General features: G+C 34.7%; 1 protein-coding gene across 1 annotated transcript in view; it reads left to right on the top strand.

Moving 5' to 3' along the window:
- LOC145660628 (uncharacterized) overlaps window positions 1-16,239 on the top strand; it is a 98,276-nt gene that overhangs the window by 16,689 nt on the left and 65,348 nt on the right. The window lies entirely within an intron of this gene.

Here is a 16,239-nt window from a genome sequence, read left to right as displayed (position 1 = left end):
TTTATTTGTCTGCTTACAAACTTAAAAGATTTTCGACAAAAATTTCTTTATCAGTCTCTCTTGTAATATACTCTCACATCGGAAGTTGTTATTTCTAATATTGAAATAGTTTACTTTTCTCTAGAAATTTCTTAAAGTAATAGTATGTAAATTCCTAACTACAAAGATCCATTTAATTCATGCTGATAATGGTAATGTTACAGAATGAATACAAGCTTATAAACGAAAACAAATTTTCCGCTACTCGTTAAATATTAAGTAATAAATCATTTTAAACGTAAAATTTACGGAATAAATGAATAAATGATGGAGTTTTGTTTTGTGTGACTATGGATGAGTATGTATCGGTATATATTAGCAATACCATTTCACTTATGAATTACGATCATTAATATTTTAATTGTTTACTTTCTCCTTCATATTTGATACAAAAGCTATTATTATTATTATTATTATTATTATTATTATTATTATTATTATTATTATTATTATTATTATTGACGGAAGTAGAAAGCTGTTGGAATTGTAATAATAAGTTAATCTAGAAAGAATTTTTTTTAAAAAAGCAACTGAGCACTCTTCCAGGAAATACATAATATCAAATCCTGAGGAGATGTGCTGAACTACCAAAATTGACAGATTACTGAGGGCGCTAAAATTTTGTGTTTACATTACTTGCCTTTCGTTACTCTTAATTACAATTTAATACACATCGACACTACACAAATTTACTTACAAATGCAATATTCGCTTACAATATCAGAAATTAAATACCTGTGCAGTGTCAAGTTTAATAATAATAATAATAATAATAATAATAATAATAATAATAAATTCTTTACCTAATGTAGATATTTTAAACCATCTCTAAATTTTCTTTCTTTTAACGTAGATCCTCTTTGAGTCATCTTTTGTCTTGTTTTTGAAGACGCGACATGTTATACAAGTTGTGATGGCAAAAGTTTTGCGGTGATAAGCATAATACTTTACTTCTACTGAGTTTGAAATTTTGACGACTTGTTCCGCGACGTCACAACGAAAGAAATTATAATGTATAAAAGAGTCCTTAGTAATAACAGTGACGATTTTTGGAGGTTTTCAAAGGGGAAAATTCTCCCGAGGCATTTCTCTGATTATTTTCAACTTGAGTTACCAGTTTTTTTTTTTTTTTTTTTTTTTTTTTTTGCTACTTTCATCCCCTAGTTATTAAAATCTCTTCCCAGAAAAATCTAAAACCATGACTGGTGATAACGACAACATAAAAGAAAAAAAAAACTGTTTTGACGGCCAGATTACTAACAGGTCAAATTGTTTATATGTGGATACGCGAAACTACAGTGCATTACAAAAAAATTCTTCTTGGTGCATTTCTGTTAGTGGACAATGTTTTCAGTAACAGTTACTCGTATATTAATTAAAGGTTATACGCACTCATTTCGATAGCGTCATTTCAGGTTTTGCTTCGCGAAAAGGACGGAAAGACTTTTCACTAACATTAGTAATTTTATGTTTTTCATTAGTATTCTACTATTCTATTGATTAAAATACACATCAAAAATCGAGGGGAAGGCTATTTTCCACATGATCCTCCTAAATGACGTTCCTGATTCATCTTATTAAGAATAGTTCAAAGTGTACAACGGATTCAGGAAAATTTTCATTGTTTCTGTTGACACCTTTGAAGTTTTCAAAAGCTATCGCTCTTAATGGTTATTTGGCGTATAATGAAGTTACTGACACAGTGTAAATTTAGAGGTTTGTAAATCCAGAATAACACTGTGTAATATATCAAAATATTTCAAGAAACTCATGGCTTTGATACGGTAAAGATTTATTCCAGCAGGGTGGACACTTACTTTTACTCTAATCAAGTTACAGCATGTAAAGATGTTTGCATAACGATTAAAAGATTATGTGAACCACTTACTGGAGAAAGCAAACATGCCCAACATTTACACATTTCCTTCTTTGTGACTATAATAGTTTGCAGTAGTTCAATGGATCTTTTAGCACCGAAATGACACTTGTCTGCGCAATAACAATGGACATCGTGGCCCCTTCAATTTTCATGTTATGGTGGAAATATGGTAAAGATAGTTTCCTTCAGTTTTTGCGTCTCCTGCAAACATTACGAAATGTGGGCATGTTTGCTTACTGCAGTAAGCGGTTTATGTATGTCTTGCGCAAAATCATATTTGAAGCTTTGGGGAAAATACAAGATTAGGATTGTCCAATGTTGATCCATAGTTGATCTATACATGAGTAAAGCTGATTCATATCCACTGAAGTGGTTCCAAAGGGAAAGATTCAAATTTTACTTAGAAAAATATATTAACTGAGTAAACATTCTTAACAGATTATAAAACCGTCATTCAATAATTTCTTAAATAATTATTTTATATTAAGTGCTTCAGCACAGAAAATAATAATGTAAAAAAATGTAATAATGATAGTAATGTTTATTTCTGTATTATGAACAGCATAATGACAAAAATACAGCACCTTATGAGACAAAATAAACATACGTATATTGGATACAATGCAATCTACCTACTGAAATAATAAAAAAAATGATAAAATAATATCGGATTAAACAATAATTTGTTCTCAAATTAATACTAATTACTTTTTAGTTCTAAAATAGATACATCGCCAAAAGAACTACAAATAATATTTGTCGAACTTTAAAAATTGGTTTTTGTACTGATGAGAATAGATGTTTAAAAGTAGATTAAAAGAATTGACCATTCTTCTTGAAATTACAGATTTTGGATTCAAGGAAACTAATATTGATCCACTCCTCATCCCTTATACCTATATTATGTAAGCAGTATTCACTATGGTATCTATTGTCTATTATTCTCTGAATAAAATCTCTTTCAATAAGTTTTTCTCCTATAACTTAATACCTGTAATCCCTAAAATTGATTTCAACATTCATAACTTCTTGAGCAGTAATCTCCATTCATTTTTCGACATAATAGCCTAATAAGACATATTTTAACTGACTCAAGTTTTTTCCCCAATGTTGTACATGTAGTGCTCCAAAGAACTACACCAAATTTTAGCCTTGAGTTTGCAAGTATGTTACATAAATATACATTTTTAAACTCAGGTCATTGTTTGAAATTGAATTATATTATTCTTCTAGTCTCTTGGACTATATTATTAATATGATAGTAAAATTTCATATTTCTGTCAATCTGTCAAACACTATACCTAAGCCTGTTCTACTTTATGTATGCAGTGTTACTACATTAACTACATGTTTGCTCACATAGCATTGGGATTTGTTAGTACATTATATATTATATAATATATACATATAAATATACATAATGTACTATAACATATATGGTACATTATATATATAATTTTCTCACAATTTAGTTGTAATTCATTACTTTTACGGTGTGCTAACAATATTTGACTTATCCTGTAGTAAATAGTTATAATATTCACTGTTTACTATTCTAAATAATTTTAAATCTTGACATATAATAGAATATTTGAACATTTAATATTTTAAGAATTAATAGAGAAAAAAGTAGGGGTCTAAAGGAGATATCTAAATATGATATTCCTTATACAGTCATGACCAGAGGTTATTTAACCAGTTTTTAGTCAGAATTTTCTATTTGCAAGGTAGCTTACAAACCAGTAAATGTACAGAGGAGACAAGCCAATATTCACTGATTTTTCAATAATAAGTGCATGCTCTATGGAATCAAAATACTTTGATGTATCTAAATATATAGTGCTTACGTGTATCTATTCTTAAGATCTAAATATGTAAAATCGATATAATGTACAAGATTTGTTACAATCGATTTCCCTTTGTAAAACCCCGTCCGTGCTGGAATTCGTTTAATTTAATTTTACATTAAAAAATTAATGTTTGTGTATTATAATTTCAAATATCTAACAAAATTAATTGACTAATGCTATTGGTCTCTATTTTGTTTTTAAATTTCTACGATCACCTGTTTTGTGTACTGATACAATGTCACTTATTTCCGTATTGAAGAAAACTCACCACTTCTTAGGGATGCATATTTGTTAGAACAGTTGACAATCCGGTGCTACAGGCTTAAGCCATATAATAAAAGATATTGTCAAGACCAGTAGTAGGGCTTCCCTTGATCACTTTAACCCATTTCTGCCCAAATTATTTTTTCGAAATATTTGTTCCTATTTTTTATATCTCTTACAAAATACACACCAAGTGACACAGAGCGGGATGTCGCTCACCTAATCGTAGGCAGTGATACCAACCGACACTAGAAAAAGTTGTACCCTTTACCCCGATTTTTATTTCAGCTCCAGAGGTTCCGAAACCTCACAAATGTCGACGTCAGAGGTTGTCGACCAATGTCGGCAATGGGCACAAATAGGTTAATCGCTTGAATTGCATTAGATTCAGTGTTATTGGATATATCCGTTACGTCATGATTAGTAACGAGCGATGAGGATTTACATCCTGACTATTTGCATAATACGTTGAGTCTAATTTTTTTTTATCCTAAAACATTTTACTTTTTCTAAATAGTTCCACATCATTTATTCTATAACTGATTTGTCATTATGTTTCATTTCAGTTGGTATTTGCTTGCCATCTTTTCCAGAAATAGATATTGTTCTTGATATTAACAAAATTATATTTCCAGACCCAAATAATATTATTTTCTCGCCTCTAAATAGTCCTTTTTGATAATGTTCCGTTAATCTTACTATCTTTGATACCATGTCGTGCTTTTCATTTGTCTTGCTTTGAGAAAAGATAAGATTTTTCTTATTAATTAATGTTTTCAGTTCCTTGTTCAACCAGGCCTGATCCTTGTCCTTGTCCATCCTTTTGCTTAGACCTAATTGGTTTCTTAGGTACACAATTATCTAGTACATCGTTTATATTGTTTTACAATATATTGATCGTTATATTAATATCACTATTCCCTGTATCTATCCGATCTTTCCTTAATTACATTATATACACATATAAAAATCTGCATTTTTCAAATAATAAATTTTGGTTTGATTTGATATTACCAAAGTTGTTATTATATTTTTTTTGTTATTTTCCATTGAAATAGCAACAATAGATGGAAATGATCCATTTTTGTTGAAGATGAAATTTCAAATAATATAGAATTATTTTTCATATTGGTTATCAGTAGGTACTCTGTCCTTCTCAAAGGGGCCTTATGATGTATTCAATTGATTTAACTGAAGAATACTATTTAGTTAAACTATTTTAAGCTTTTGTAAAGTATAATAATTACTTATGTACATATTTCCGGTAGCCTAATCTATTCCACCTACGTTAAAATCACCTAAAATTATAAAATTAGTTTCTTATGAGTAAAGAAAGTACATATCCAGTCACAGTAATTAGTTGAATTCTTCAATGGTAAATCTGGTGATAATTTTTATATGTTGCCTATCGTCATCCTTTACCTCCATGTCGATGAGGGATGAGTTTTGGACTTAAACGAATTCGAAAATGTCACTATTCACTTCAGAATGTCGATCGTTTTCCATTATTTTTACGTCATAGTTCTCCACCCTCATACCGATGGGGCTGAACAAGGGCTCAAACGTCATAGGGAACCTATTCATCTCAGCGACTTCGAAAATTATTGATTAGACACTAATACCGGTCATTTTCGATTATTTTTATGTGTCACAACTTCTCACCCTACCCCTTTAAACCCTCGTTCTGATCTGACATAAATGTGAACTTGGACAACATCAACAACATCAGAAGTGTCACTATTTACTTCAGGAACCCCAAAAGCTATGAGTTAGACTCTAATATTGACGGTTTTCGGTTATTTTTCGATTCCCCTCCTTTCCACCACGCCCTCCCCCAATGCTGATGCGTCATTATTCATCATTACGAACTCGAAACTATGGATTAAACATTAATATTGGTCATCGTTTTCGATTTATTACATGTCACTACTTCCCAACCCTCCTCTCACCCCTTCTTAACCCCTTTGTAGATAATATAATAAAAGTTAAGTTAGGCTGTGGTGCCTTTATATACTACAAATAATCAAATTCGTGCAGCGGTCTATGAGGAGTTAGTCAAACATTTTTAGATTTCATTTCTGTTTACATATATAAAAAAATCCCTCTCGTCCCTCTTAACCTGTAAGTAGGCTCATCACGGTACAGCATACCGCCTGTTAATTTATTTTATGCCTACCTAAATTTCACGGCCTGCTGTACTTTTGTAGTATTCAGATCCTTCCTAAAATAGAACAAATGTTCTACTATGATCAAATATGTCAATGTTGAGCAAGCAGTGTGAACTGTGAAAGTGTTCTAAAGTAGCTGGGAGTATTAGATATAGAGATCTGCACGGGCCGGAAGTGTTAGCCCGAGCCCAGCCCGGCCATTGAATTTATAATATGAGGCCCGATCCGAGTTCGAAAATATGTTTCAGCATTTAGGCCCGAGCCGGCATGAGCTCGTATGATAATCAAATGAGCCCGAAATAAGCCTGAATTACAGAAACTTAATAATTAACGCAAAATTGTATTTTTATTTAGAGCAATTAGAGGTTTCCTTTCCCAGTTTGCTATAAAAGTTCTCCAGAAATTACAGCCCAATAAATATCGTTGTACAGTATTTTTAAAACGTTAGACCCGAAAGATATGATTGTATATTTTAAATTTTACAAACCTGAGCCCGGCCCGGGCCCGAAGTGATATATGCTTTGTAGGCGCGAGCCCGGCCCGAGCCCGTGCAGACCTCTAGTACTAGATACCCCTAACCGCCTTCTTACGTTTGCATTTTGTAAAAATAGGTTCCCTTGCTTTTTGAGGTTGAAGTGCATTATTTATCTGCAAAAATGAAATTTAAGAGTCAATCCTTATAGTATTGTCAGTAGTATAGTCAACGTTGTCTTCGTTCATGTACATTAGTTTGTATAGACATATATTCATGAAGAAGTGAGTCGCTTTCAAGGACTTGTTCTTGATGACAATGCTGCTGATCTCTCAGACGTGGATGAGTATCCAGGCTAGGAGCCTAACTATTACTAAGATAATTATGCAAATGATTTGTAATATGACACATCACTGGAGGTATGTGATGACGAACACAATATTAAGGAAGAAAATGACAACATTTTTATTGGTAGAAATGAGAAAACGAAGTGGAGAAAATTACGCAAATTATTCCAGATGTTTCTAATATTTCATTGTTGCTCATCTTCCACGTCCCACGAAGAAAGCAACACAAGAAATTGTGCTATAGAAACAATTCATTTGATCATTGGTGATATCACAGTGAGAATAAAGAACAACACAACAAATATAAGGTTATCTAAGAGAAAGTGAAAAATCTAGGCGTGACAGAGAAACTAAACTAACAGACAAAAATAGAGTGAGATCTAGAATGAGGCTTCTGATTCTATTTGGATCTATTCGTTCAGGATATATAAACTAAAGGACCTGTTGGATTGAGACAGCTTTGAAATAGATATTTTCTCTAGTATTATGTGAATCAAGCGATTTTTGAATTTACCCAGTACATTAGGTTCAACGACAAAACTGATCTTCTCATCACGGCTCATTATTTTAAAAGGTTGTTGCACATCCCTCGCATTTTGTTCCAAGCAGCTTGGGGCAAACCCTAAAACTCGTTTATTTACATGATCCTAAAATGAGTCTAATAAATCCGCAATTACAGAAAAGAACGTTGAGATATGTATACCACACAGTGTGACGGAAAGCGCTGCTAAAATATCTAAATTATATATATATGAGCATAATTTTTGTCGATGTACTACCAGGACAAGGATTGTGCTTTTTGTTCATAAAAGAAGAATGTGAAAGCGGAAACATTTTGCAAAAATTTTAAGTTTTGTTAATGATATATTCAAGGGAAATAATACAAGGCTTACCTCTAAAGCAATATTTCACAGAAATTTTCATTAGTAACTAAAAACAAGAAAATAATTAATGGGAGTAACTACGCGCCTACTTACATTAAAAAATATGGCATACCTACTTAACCCCTTACCGCATTCCGTGCCATATATCGCACATACCCCTTTTTAACTTTAGCTTTTTTGTGATTTATCAAAGGCATCAAATGACTATTTTGTCTGCTGTGTGAGATATTGACGTGTATGAATAAGAGATTTTGGTGTCATCTGCCAAACATGTTCTTTGTGAGTTGTAAGGGTGTCATATATGGCACTTACTTATTTCTCGTTGGAATTAAGTGAAAAATCTAAAGTTCAAGTTTTAATTCATTTTTCAAGTTCCCATATGAGGATTTACAATACTGATTTTTTTTTTCGCTAAAAGAAAAAAATCATGCAGAAATGGGTTAAGGTTAAGACGAACACTTTCAAAAATGGTGGTATATGCTCCCTTATTTCCAACTTAAAATATGAATTTTAATCAAAGTAATATGATAAAATCCAAGTTGGAGATAATTTATAACCATATCCGAAAATTCATTTCAAACGGTTTCGCTGTTTTCCCTGATTCGATCATACACAATATGTCATTTTGTTTTATTAGTAACCGAATTAAGAAAAGGTGGTTCTCTGTTTGATCTGTATGTATGTATACATATGTGTGCGCGTATGTAAGGATGTTCTCGATTATATATATTGGGCATATTGACACAGTTGGCGATGGCCGAAAGCATGGGAACAGTAAGTACAAAGCGATAGATATCAAAAACCAATAAGCTTATAGATGGCGGCCTACAATGTCTAAAGGTGGCACTGGTGCTCAATACATAGTTGCTCGATTCACACACTCAAGTTTGTTCAGGAACGCTACAGCACAGGAGTACGTTTATTGTGCTGTAAGTGTCAAATAGGACAAGTGTCAGTGCTCAACTACTCAACTAAAACATAGTATATTATTCAAACCTCGAACAGACCGACATGCTATTCACGTACGGTCATGCAGATGGCAATGCGCGTGAAGCAGCACGACTCTATCAGAAAAGTTTTCCTAACTAACACTAACCATCATACAGGATGTTTGCAGCAATTTATCGGCGCGTGTGTGAAACAGGGATCGTACTACCTGCTCATGTAGATGCTGGTTGATCTCGCTGCGTAAGAACACGAACGTCTGTTATGGACGAACGTGTGTTAGAAGTTGTGGACAATCAGCCAGGTACGTGTACGAGGGAACTTAGGCGTGAAATGTATGTTAGTCACATGACTGGGTAGCGCGAGTTACATGAAAGTACCTTCAAAGGTATGAGAACTGACAGAGGCGGATTTCCAACCATGTTCATTCAATAGACCATTCCATCATACTGTTTGAGGTATCAGTACTGTTCACTGGCGAGACTACGTTTCGAAAGGATAGTATTGTCTACATGCATAACACACACATGAGGGCAGATGCATATCCCCATGATACAATTGTCTTCCATCATCAACACCAATTTGGACTCAATGTATAATGTGGCATTTTCCATGATCAACTGTTCGGCTCATTCATGCTTCCCCGAAAACTGAATGGAACACAGTATTTGACTTTCCTGCAGTATACACTGTCCGAATTATAGGAAAATATTCCCCTAGCGATTCGCCGCAACATATGGCACATGCATGATGGGAAGCCCGCACACTTCAGTATGAATGTCCGCCGATGGTCGAACAACAACTTAGTAAGATGTGAATCGTGCGTGGTAATCCAGTGCATTGGCCTTCCCAGTCCCCAGTCCTGAATCCATTGGTTTCTGTATGTGAAGCATATTAAAAGTGTGGTCTACGCTACTTCTATCAACGATGTCAATGACAACATATCCATAACGACTGTGCAACTGTTCGTCATGACTCAGGTATCTCCGAATGGGCTCGCCAATCCATGGGCTGGCGTTGTCATATATGCATTGCTGTCCATACAGAAATGTCATCGATGGCTGTGATGTGTCAGGCGAATGTACGTTTCTGCCTTTCTGCAATCGATATCTACCACTTCGAACGTACTGTTCTCACGCTTTCGACCCCCGCTAACTCTGCCAACCTGCCCATTATGCTATACGTTCATAGGACCTTGTTTGCTTATCTCGGTGTCAGGGAACTCCTCCCGATGTTTGTTACATTAATGAAATTACACCCTGTACCTAATACCAACCGATCAGTGACTTATGACAATCCCTCAGAATACTTGATTTGATCTTGCTGCTACGTGAGTTTCATGATGACGCAGTGCACTGAAGTGAAAGTATTAAGACTTGTATCAATAGGAGCATTTAACGAACCATGACCAATACTGAAGAGGGTATCCCAAGATTTATGATTATTAGATATGATTATTGGATTACCATCATAATCATCGGGCGCAGTACGGTGGTAGCTGAGTATCCAATACTATCGATGTAAACATATCCAATATGAGAATGCGCGGATACTCGCACGTGTGGTCTATACAAGTAAATATCCCCGTGCCTTCCACTTCTCATTCTCCTAGTGCAAACATGATAAGTGGACGCTAGAAAACAGAAAGAGAGTTTGTTGATCTGTTGATGTAGGTTTATGTTTCATTTTGGAATAGATGTGTGTATCTGTTGGCGGGATAGATGCTATTAGGCTCTGGAGTAATCGTGTTCACTAGTTTAGGATTTTTGGCTATTGTAGCCTATGTTCATACGGCAAAACTCAATTAACTGGTGATTTTTGATTATGTACAGTACTACGGTTTCCTGACAGACTGGTCATCCAACCATGTTGCTCTTTTTTCCTTTGAAATAGTGTCTTTTAAGACGATAATGCACCTAATTATAGCATAACCGTGTTGTACATGAATGGTCTGAGAAATACAATGCAAAATTTCAGCATTTTTCATGGCCTCCAAAATTCTCGAATTTCAAGCCGTTTAAGCACACGAGACGCATGAAAAGCACATGTGGTCTCTCGACACGCCATTCTTTCATCTCAGCATTGTGGATCACATTACATATAGTTTAACCAAAGAGGCAAACGACTACCTCATCTCGCCTGCAGTACAATTGCCACTGTACCGAAGGTGCAAGAAAGACCTACATGCCATTAGATAGATGGTATTAATTCAGTCATCGGTCAGTATATACGTACATACATACAAATGCATATATTGAAAAGATGAAGAAAACACACCGCATCTTTTGGAGATTAAATAGTTTTTACACTCGTCTTATTGATAAAAATAACAAAACATTATATTAATTACTTTCATATTGTATGTTTAGTTTAAACTCAAAGTGGAACTACTCCGTTCTTTTCTAACCCATAATTAGCGAACGAATTTTTTATTTCAATTCAGAAGCAGATTTCTGAATGTTTAAGTTATTTAATAAACGAAGGAAGGATACAGACGTTCTATTTTAGAGAATCCGATTTTTAACTTCACTGTGTATGCATGGTTAGTTTCTTCAAGATTCTTTTGGGGTGCACGGTGGCTCAGAGGTGTCTGGGGTCCCAGATTCGATCTCCGGCCAGGTAAGTTTGAAAATGAAATGAAATTTTTGAGTTTTACGTCCCACGGTTATGCCGGTTAGGCTAAAGGAGACGGTGATGATGAGAGATGAATGAAATGGTGGAATGAAGAAAGTTGGAGGAAACGGGAGAACCCCGAGAAAACCCACGCACACGGTGTTTGTCCACCACAAAGTTCACCTGGCGGAACAGGTAAGTTTGTAATAGACAACATCATGTCAGTGAGTTTTCTCGGGTTATTCCCGTTTCCTACCACATTCTCATTCCACCAATTCTTCCATCATTATTCCCTTGCCTTAAGAGGCCCCATCACGGCGAAATTAAAATACAGCTAATTTTACAGTAATTATGTGATATCTTCAAAGAGATAAAAGACAATCGAAAGGTGGAACAAGAGCGCCCTAGACAATATCATTTTACATGAGATACCGTTATCACGACTCACTTATCTGTTTTCGATTTCCAGCCATTTAGAAAAACGGCATTTATTTTCGCGTTTCTAAATAGCTGTAAACGGAAAGCTACTAGGTGACTCGAGATAACGGTACCTCATGCAAAATAATATTGTCTAGGACGCTCTTGTTCCACATTTTGATTATTTTTTTTATCTATTTGAAGATAACACATAATTACTGTAAAATTAGCGGTATTTTAATTTCGCAGTGATTAGATCTCTTAATCATCCGACTCCTTTAGTCTAACAGGCATAGGTCCTAATTATGATATATTGAACTGAAAAATTCCATTTTATCTCAAGTTTCTTTCTCTTGCGTGTGTTCCTAATTAAGAATTTTTGTATGGCATTTTTGTTTTTCACAAAACATTGCAAGTTGTGTTTTCATTATTATGGTTGGTTGGAATTTAGCGTCTCTTTTTAGCACCAAGATTATATAAGTGAACTACAGGTTAAGGTGGAATTCTAACCACCGTAATGAGTTCAAACTATCATGTAAGATTCTCCTACCGGGAAGAGAACCCTGGTTCCCGTACACCAAAAGCGCGTTAGCCACAAGTCCAACAGTGAGAACGTTTTTATTACTAATTAAGAGTACTATTATTATTGGTATATTCACCTGTATTCCGTAGATTAAAATAACCGTACAGGATTGGATGCACACTACATTGTAAAGCACTTACTACTGGTAAGAAGGTCCTCTGGTAAGCTATTGGAATTTGTGGTGTACACCATCGTTTTCGTATGTTTTGTCGATGTTCTTACCACCTCTTCAACTTCCACCAAATCAACATTAAAATTTATTAACACTTGCATTTCATTGTGTATCGTTTAGCATAATGGGCATAAAAGTCAGTTGTTGAATAAAGATTTCGCTTCTTCCCCTACGGGAGAATATGAAAGTGAAAATCTTTAGAACAACGGTAGAACAGTAAAGGGAGCGTCTGGTCAAGTTCTCGTGCACGTTTGTAGCCGACTAACAAGGTCACTAACACGACCTGTAAGGTGACCTTGTAGTAACGAGAGTTGAACCTTGACACTAAGGCACCGCAGTTCGAAACATAAACGTTTCCGATATTTGTTGTTTCAAATATCAAAAGAAATTTGTGAATCCTGAAATGTAACTTTGTACAAAACGGAGATTCATTCAAGTTATAAAAGCATAATTATTGTGTCATAATGTAGATCGTTACTTAGTAAAATAACAGTGGGATTGTGATTAATTGTGACCGGGATTGTGACAATCGTATCTATCAAGGAATCTTTTTACATAGGATCTGATCGTAGGTTCTGATGTACGTGTAGATTGAACCCTATATTACGCGTACAAAAGTCAAATATCTTTGCCATTTGATACAAATGAGCCACTAAGTGATTGGTTACAGTAATAGAAAAAAGATTGCGTTCATTAAATACTAGCTTTCGCAAAAATTGTATGGTGTAATGCAACTAACATCTAAAGTTAAATTACAACTGCTCTTATATGCGTAATATATAAACAAATACGCACATTTTTACGTTGTGTTAACGCAAATCGTTACGAAATGTGGTCCTATGTCTCTTGAACAATAATCAATCTCCTAATGCAGCTGTAGAAAAATATTTGTTGACTTTATAAGTAAAATTCATGAATAACATGGCCCTGTTTAAATGAATGAACAGTTCCAAGAAGCACCACACTTTTACTATTCAACTTGCCAGCTGTTCTACTAAGTGGATGAAACCAGCTTGAGATGTGCTGACATCATTACCACAAACCATTTGCTTGTTTTTCAAGGTCATCTTTCAACTGAAACTTGAATCTAGTGCCCCTGATTTTTCGTATGTTTGACGTCATTATTTTGTAGGGCAAATACCTTACGCTAGGGAAGAGGCGTTATCACTTTTCATCCTTATAATGTGACCATTAATATGCTAAGGCAGCAGTTGAAACTTGGTAAGTAAATCAGCCTCTATATGATTTGACATTGATTAGCGCAGAAGAAAAAGTGTTTTCTATTATTTATTTCGTTGCTGGACATTAAACATGGGATGGAAAAGATCTTTCTCAAGAGCCTTTTGCTTGCTCAGCTTATGATATTGTATTAGGCAAACTTTCTTTTAGTACGTGCTGCTATTTACAGGTGAAAATCGTATATACCTGGTTGATATATGCGTACAAAAAAATTTGGATGACTTTTACTTAAAAATTCTGCTTCTATTCGCTTAGGTGTTTTCTTGTTTGACTTATTCTTGTTTTACCTATAGCAATGCTGACAAGGTGAAACATGAATTTCTGATTACCTATCTTCCGAAAGAGGGATATTTATTATCGCAGGGATTATTCTATTTTTAAATTTTTCCCATTTCCTGCAATGGCCTAATATATGGCATATATAGAATTCCATCAAGAGAGAGAGGTTCAAGAACTCAATCTCATAATCTTTCAAAGAATAAGATTTCTGAGCTATCGGCATCTATGGCCATGTTACCCCTCACACATATGAGGGTTGACCATGACCACTGTCCGGGGAACTGGAAGGGAAGAAAGGAATGAGGAAGGAAGGAAGCGGGCTGGGACTATTATTTTAGATACCATCCCGGCATTTGCCTCATGTGAATGAGGTAAACCCAGGAAACCTCACTCAGGGTGACTAGACTGAAAAAGCGTTTACACCTTTTCGACCGAGTGTCCTCACTGGGAATCATACCCAGAACCGCTCACACCAAAGGTGAAAGTGTAAGCGACTACGCTCCAGTAAGCGAGCCACTCATCATCTTTCAAGATTTTGAGATTTCTGTATACGTATCTTAATATAGAAAATGTTTATTTTTCCATAAAATCTTACTTAAGGGAAATAAATAATCCCGAAACCCTTCCTTGTGTACTCCACTGGCCGAAATTCAGAGTTCTTAGAATTTTGTTCTGCGAAGTGTTATTTTTCATCTTCATCTACGTTCTAATTTATATATATATATATATATATATATATATATATATATATATATATATATATGTGTGTGTGTGTGTGTGTGTGTGTGTGTTCACGTGATATAGTTTAGCTTTTTGTGGCAATAAGCTACACATATTCTATATATGTGTGTGGGGGGCGCGGTGGCTCAGTGGTAGAGCGTTCACCTCTGGTGCTTGGGGTCCCGGGTTCGATCCCAGGCCCCGCCAAGTGAACTTTGTGGTGGACAAACACCGTGCTCGTGGGTTTTCTCGGGGTTCTCCCGTTTCCTCCCACTTTCTTCATTCCACCATTTCACTCATCTCTCATCATCACCGTCTCCTTTAGCCTAACCGGCATAACCGTGGGACGTAAAACTTAAAGATTTCATTTCATTTCTATATATGTGTGCTATATGTGTTATCTTTTTCTTTTGAGCTTATTATGAGCTTATTGAAGCTTATTATGATCATGTTAAGTTCCTTGTATGTTTCGGATTCATTCTTGCGTTTCTGAATAATTGAAAACCGTCTTACTACCTAAATATCATGAGCTATTGTTGTATTTGTGATAATTATTCTACATTATCGTGTCTTCCTTCTTTCATGGTGCATTATTTCGTGAAATATTTTGAAAAAAAAAAAACTTATTAAAAGTTAATCTGCAAGGTTGACTGTTAAAGAAAAATGTCTGCCTAACATAAAATATTCGTTAAGCTTAACTTGTATAGTTGTGTTTTGATTGGCTGTTACGAGGAAAGGTGTCAAATAAAAGAATACAAAATTCTAGAAAACTGACAAAACATGTACTATTACATTGAAACAGAGTCTAACCTGTAGATCCTTCATTTGAAATTGAATGTGAATAACCTTGTGTATAAAAATAGTGTTGTTCTTAAGAGTCTTCATCCCAGCGAAATTAAAATACCGCTAATTTTACAGTAATTACGTGATATCTTCAAATAGATAAAAGATAATCGAAATGTGGAACAAGAGCGCCCTGGTCAATATCATTTTACATGAGAAACCGTTATCACGACTCACTTATCTGCTTTCGATTTCGAGCCATTTTGAAAATCGGTATTTATTTTCGCGTTTCTAAACAGCTGAAGACATAAAGCCACTAGGTGACTTGTGATAACGGTACCTCATGCAAAATAATATTGTCTAGGGCGCTCTTATTATTCCTTTTGATTATCTTTTATCTATTTGAAGATATCACATAATTACTGTAAAATTAGTGGTATTTTAATTTCGCCGGGATGAAGACCCTTAAGTTTGAACTATAGTTGATGATCATTTGCTTATGAGGTGAAAACGAAAGTACGATGTTAATACTTCAAGATAATGGAGGCTTCAGGATGAGGTTGAAGTATAGGTGACTCGATTAGC

The sequence above is a fragment of the Thermobia domestica genome, chromosome 9 (genome assembly GCF_964235325.1).
Source record: "Thermobia domestica chromosome 9, izTheDome1.hap1.1, whole genome shotgun sequence".
Lineage (NCBI taxonomy): Eukaryota > Metazoa > Arthropoda > Insecta > Zygentoma > Lepismatidae > Thermobia > Thermobia domestica.
This window is presented reverse-complemented; position numbering and strand designations above follow the sequence as displayed.